The sequence below is a fragment of the Plectropomus leopardus genome, chromosome 5 (assembly GCF_008729295.1).
Source record: "Plectropomus leopardus isolate mb chromosome 5, YSFRI_Pleo_2.0, whole genome shotgun sequence".
Classification (NCBI taxonomy): Eukaryota; Metazoa; Chordata; class Actinopteri; order Perciformes; family Serranidae; genus Plectropomus; species Plectropomus leopardus.
The window spans coordinates 5,594,514-5,601,264 of record NC_056467.1 but is presented as its reverse complement, the minus strand read 5'-3'; positions in this window follow the sequence as shown (position 1 = coordinate 5,601,264).

Genomic DNA, 6,751 nt, shown 5'->3' with positions numbered 1-6,751 from the left:
CTGATGTTGTGAGCTAAAACACGCAGCAGTGCGCAGCTGAGTATTACTGACAGACAGTTACATGATTCGTGTTTCTCAAACATGATTTAGATGTGATTCAGTCCATGATTTATGTGCACTATGTGGTGGTAAAGGCTTAAAACAGCTAAAAATAGTTAAAAACAATTCATATACACCATTTGTATGTGTTGGCTGTTAAAAGTTCATTTTATAGCTGTAAATGATACATTGTCAAATTTGAGTGGTTCACATTCATTGATTTAAGAAAAGAAAGAATAAATACTGTACAGTTGATTTAAGAAAATGTTTGGAAAGAGATAAATAATGGATCTAAAAAACTGCTGCTCTATGCAGGTTGTTTTTTTTTTTGGATGTATGAGTGATTCTGATGGCAAGTCAGAGCCCGGACCAGCGAGACCTGGAGCAGGGACCCGACTTACATGCGTGGAGGGTGTAAGGACGGGGACAGCTTCATCGAGCATCTGGAGAGATCATATCACATCATACAGGTAAGAGACAAAAATCACACTACCTGGATAGATGAATGATACACACTGACTCTGGACAAACTGGACACTGACTGATTTGGACATTTGACTGTTTTTGGACTTATTCATTTACCATTTTGGGCCCATTTTTCTATTTTATTTGCACTTTGAATATTATATCTCTTTATTGTGAATTTGTTCTGTGGTTATTTACAACTGAGGTTGTTATTGGTAAATTGATGGTGAATTCTGAGTAATAACTGTTTTTTTTTGAAATACCAAGAAGTACACAGTCAGTCATAGCTGATCTATTTAATTTGTTGAAATTGAAGAGTGGCTTTCCTGCCAATAAATATATTCTTGTAACTTTTTTTCTTTCCAAACCGTTGTCCTTGTCACATCTATCCTCCCTGAGCGAAACTATATCTTCTGATCTAGCCCAAATTACAGTAAGTGACATCAACGTTAGTTCATGTGCACTAGGTAATGTCACATAGAGCGTGTTACAAAATCATCAAGGACTCATGAGTGACCTCATTGCAATGTACCAACCTGACCAAGTCACTTATTCTCCGTTTACTTAAAGCTAACCTTGGGATACTTTTATGAAAATAACTTTAGGTCATATTTGCTTAAACTTTGGCTATATTCTTTAAGAAGTATGGATTGTCCATGAAATAAAACATGTCCCTTTTGCTGTTTGTACAATTGTAGTTGTTCAAATCCATTGCAATGCACCAAAAATACCCAGTCAGAGCCGAGGAGTCTCTAATGCAGCTGTCGATGCTGCTTGTGAACCACGGTCCAAATGTCAGACTTGGCAGCGCTGATCAAATAATAATCATGATTCGTTACTGCACTGCCTTTTTCTCATCTCAAATGTTTTCAGAAACATATATTAGTGCACTGTTTAGCTGTAAAATGAGAACATTTGTGAACCGCCTGCCATGTTGAATACAATTAGAACTGTCCACCAGATGGAACTTATTTAAATGGTGGGTGGTGCTCGGTGTTTCTCATTTTACAGCTAAACAGTACATTAAATTATGCTCTTAAAAACATCTGAGGTAAAAAAAAAAAAAAAAAAAAAAATAGGCAATGCATAAACAGGATTTTGATTGATATTTGTTCAGCACTCCCTAGTTTGACAGTTTGATCACAGTTCATGAACAGTGATTGAAATGGAAACCTACTTGGCTCTGATCTGTTGTTTTTGTCTGCATGCAGAAAGGCCATTTGTTTTTTCATTAGTTGTGTGAATATAGTGACAGTTTAAGCAAATATTTTAAAAGTCTTTTTTTTTTAAATAGAAGTTTCTAACCACAGCTTTAAGTGTAACTGAAGCTGCAAACCTCCTCCAACAAAAAAAACAATAAAACAACAAGAAAATCACAAAAGACCAACATTAATCTGGCATCATGCACTACTCCTGAGCTAAAGGATGAGTTATGAAGTGTGTTTGTGCTACTGTCGACTTCAAGAATTATTATTCATGTTTTTATTTTGTTGTTAGTTGGCTGCATGTGTAGGCTGCATTTTGTTTTCACAGATCACCAGTGAGACATCTAACAGCAAAAAGGGCTTTTAAATGTCACCTCCAGGTTTAAACTATAATTGGTTATTCAGCTGTTTTGTCCAGACTTTTAAACTTGGCCCTCTGTAACTGCTTCTAACCTCACTTTTCTGTCTCTCTCTCTGGCCCAGGCTGCACTGTCTCAGCTAACATTTATTGCCAGTTATAGACCCTATGAATAATTGATCCTGATTCTATTTAAGATCCTGACGAGGACAAATGGTACGGGGCTACACTGGCCAATATTTCTCCCTCCGTTGCCCTAATAGGAGCCCTCTTTACCCGCACTACCGCAGTCATTTTTCCTCCCTTTCATATTCTCTCTTGTCTTCTCCTATGTTTCCCTTTCTCTTAGTGTGCCGTACCTCCTTCCAAGTCCCTGACACTATTTTAAGAACTGGAATGATTCCAGACGCTATGAAGGGTATTATAGAGGCGTAGCTGCAGCAACATGACGGATGATGCCGGCAACGGCCAATAGCGGATAGCGGGGTAAGGATTTATCTTTGTGGTTTCATAGTGGACTGGCCCTTTAGTGTCATAACCAGGGAGATCATTTGAAAACAACGACACGGGGCAGTAGTACATCTATTAGTGATATGAGGCGAACACCACGATCAATGCTTATCACATTGGGGACTTTGTGTCTGTAGTCGTAGTCCAATTTATTAAGTGTGTGTGAGTGTGTGTACATGTGTGTATTTGTGCGGCTGGCAGGGCGAGCTACAGTAGATCATCTGTATGAGTGTGTCAGCGTGCTCGGACCAGAGAACGGGCTGATCCAGCTTTGGAGTGGCAGATCGTTAGACTGTTGTACATGCTGCAGGGAAGACACAGGATATAGATCCAATAAACTGTGATGCACGCACACTCACACACACACATAGGTAGGTGTGTGATTCACTCCAGCACAAACTATAATGAGCAATTCACCTCATGTTGTAGCAGGTATCTTGCTCCTTCTACTGTGAAATCACTGGATGAGTTCAGTAAAACATGAGCGTTTGAAAACCTCTCACTATCGAGTATCCCTGCAGAAGTTAGTTCAGCAAAAATGTCTGTTTCTACACTGTATGGCTCCTATGACTGCACTGACATTTACTCAGTGGTAAGATGCGAGATTAGGAGCGATGTGAAAAGAAGACAGCTCACTGGCAGAGCTCAGGAGTTTTTTTGCAAAGCAATGCTATCACTAACTGACAGCTGGGATCCTGCACTCACAATATGTTGTAAATAGAGAGATGGCTACACTGATGAGTTACATGCAGAGACCTGCTCTTGTTTGTCTCTTGTCAATCTATCCTTTCCCCCCTTCTTATCTATGTCTTCATCATCTGTGCCATCCACTTTTTTCAGCTTCTTCCGGCTCTCAAATGGCAATATTTCTGCACATTATGATGTAAAATGAGAGGTCCATAAAAGTAGCTTGAAGTGGGCAGACAGATGAAAGGACGGATAGATGAATAAAGGGCAGGCTATTTCCAAGATTGATTTGATTTGATATATGGAGATCTATCTAAGCCTCTGCACTTTGCTGCTAACAAAGACATTAAGCATGAAAAGAGTTTCACTACAAGCACAGCAAGCAGCAGAAAATGACTTTTTTAAAAACACTACAGTTTTCCGTTTTGTGCAATGGCTTCGATGGTTCCAGAAAGGCTTTGTAAAATCTGAGAAAATAACTGTGATAATGTCATGGTTAAAGACTTCAAAATAACCAGCCTCAATTTTGAAATGAGACAGTTTTGCCAAAAGAAAAAGAGACAAATTGTAAGGCTACATTAACATTAATACATTTACATTTTAAACATTACATTTAAACACAACTTTTGCTGAGTTTACACAGTGTCCACACTTCTCCAGTGTATTTGAATCTCTAAACAGAAACTTTTGAGAATGCTGCTGACCTCATTTCAGTTTGTAATTTCCAGTTGTAGTCTGTATTCATCGGCACATGGAGTTAAAATCTTAACAGCCATGTATAAAACTACCATGATAAATGGCACCACTTCCCCACAGAGCAGGCACACTGGAAACCTCCGTCACACCGGCAAGATACTTCAGATTTAGCATACCACTAACTTGAAGAGGGAATAAAATGAACTTTCCAAATGCTATCAGGCTGAATCGGTAAAATCGTGGAGGTTCTGACGCAAAAAAAAAAAAAAAAAATCCAATGGTTTAAAGACATCTTTTTTGCCATATAAGTCCATGGGAAAAACAGGCTTTACAGGAAATACTGCCAGTATCACTCTACAATGTCACTGTGATTGCTTTGCAACAGTTTCAGCTCATAATTGATCCAAGCAAAGAAACACTGTTGCAAAATGAAAATGTGTCAAGATGCAGCCTAATATTGCATTCACATTACAAACACGCTACAAGTCATTTTTAATAGAAATAATTGACTTAAGCCACAAACTGATGCCCGACACGTGACGCTGTGTACGAGTGTGATGTGCTACAAATCAAGTCAGCGCAATTTTTCAGAATCCTTGTTATTTTCTTGCAATATGGTTGTTTTAACAGTGGGCCTGTAGACAAACTGGAGTTGTGGAAATGTGACCAATGACCAGGCAGAGAGTCCCCAACACAAACAATGTTATTTGGATGATAGGAAATCTAAAATTTGTTGTTTTGGTAGCTTCTCCCGTACCAGGAATTACATGTCACAATATTTGGCTTCTGCTGTTTTCATCTTGACCATTATCATAACTTAAGTGCATTACTAAAATGCTAGAATATCTCTTTAAAGTTGATGGACCAGTATGACAAAAGGAGGGTGCATTTCATGGACTTGCATGAAATCCTTTAAAGCTGAACATTTATAGATTTATACCTTTTGAGCATTTTAGACACTTCTCTGTCCACAGAAAGTAATAAATTTAAGACCCAGAAAAAAGGTTTCCACTCAGACCAGGAACCAAATGTTCCATTCAGAAAAATCCAAACATACAGTTCACTGATGTCATGGTGCAGACTTTATGGCTGCTAGCAGACAGAAATCTTCTATACTAGAGTACACATATTGGGCGGCAGATGGATTTCACAACTTAACCCTTGCCCTGTAAAGCAGAAGCGCTGCAAAACCTTGATAATAATTAATCTACCAAAAATACTGTATCCTTGAATGTCTGTGGGATTTGAAATTGAGGTGTTCTCTTTTTTGGCCTTAATGTAGAGAAAAAACTTAAAAAATGGTTTTCAAAAAAATATACTGTATTATAAACCTAGGAGGAAAAGCTTCTTGTGTACTTAATGATCTCAGAGCATAGCTTTTTTTTGTATTTCTCCTACAATTAGCTACATTCTGTGTCACTTCCCAACAATAGATACACTTGTGTCAGAGTGATTATCACATTCACTGTAGCCTGCTGTTATGAAACATGTTGAAGAGACTTCTCAGTGTTAATCACCAGACCTCTCTGATAACTCCTGAGAGACAAAGAGGGATGTTGTGAAACTGCTTCATTTGTATGCCAAGTGCCTTTGGGGGGTGAGGTGGAGTGGGGGTGAAATAGAGAGAAATACCTTTTGAATTCTGCAGTTTGAAGGTGTTTGGCAGATATTGTATTTTTTTCTATTTTGTTGGTATTTAGACACAGTCGGAGATTGTGACTGCTTGGAGTATATCGCAAATCTGGTGACTAATTCTAATTTCACGCTATTTCTACCTGTATGCTTATCTGTAATTAGATTTAAACTGAAAGTAGATGAGCATATGCCTAAATGTATTGAAAATTGTCTCTAGACAGCCAAGACAGTCTCATTACCAGGTTGTCAAATACTGGCTCTTTGTAACGCTCCTTGGAGTGTGATATTGATGCCAAAGGCACCCTTTAGCATTGTTATGAGGTGCAGCGGGCTCTCAGCTAATTCCATGTAAACTGCCGCAACTGACGCTGAGAGCAACTGAAGTAGTATAAACAGTGAAAAAAAATCCATGTTAGCCAGGAGGGGAAGTGGATGGACTTTAACCCAGGAGAATGCTGTTTGTGTCCCAAATAAAAGTCAACATTGTTTTAACATGATGTTGATGTCACCTGTGACTTAGTCCGGGCTGTTCTCATAAACCATTTGTATGTTTTCCCATGAAACGTAATGCACCCAAATTTGTGCACAGGCCACATAATCATGAGCAACATATTTGTGCATAACCCAAATAATTTGGAAGGCTGTGATCATGTGACCAATGCACCAACAGGAATTAACAAGGGAGTTATTTTTTCTAAACTCAACCACAGAGCTTTACATTAGTAATGTAACTTCACGTTAAAATCTAACATTATTTGTGGGATGCTAATTTGTAGAATATCATATAAACATCATTTAGAATATCATATGTTGTGTGTGTATTTTCCTAGGGTATCATATGAACCATTCTATGAGAATATGTTGCTTTACTTTAAGTTTCTTATAATTTTATTGTATCTTATTTTTTCTGAACTTAACAAAGTAGGCCTCTTTTAATTGCCTTTTCCAAACCATGAGTCATATTAACCATGAGTCACAATGTGTTTCAGCTGTGCATCACATAGAGATGCTATAGGGTGGTCTGCGTGTTGTTATCAGACACTTAGGGGTGCAACAAAGTATTGATATTTGATAATCTGGCGATGCTCTAGATGGTCTCATTCCACTAGTAATAGTTTTGTATTGCTATTTAGTCTCTCCATAAATGTATTTGTTA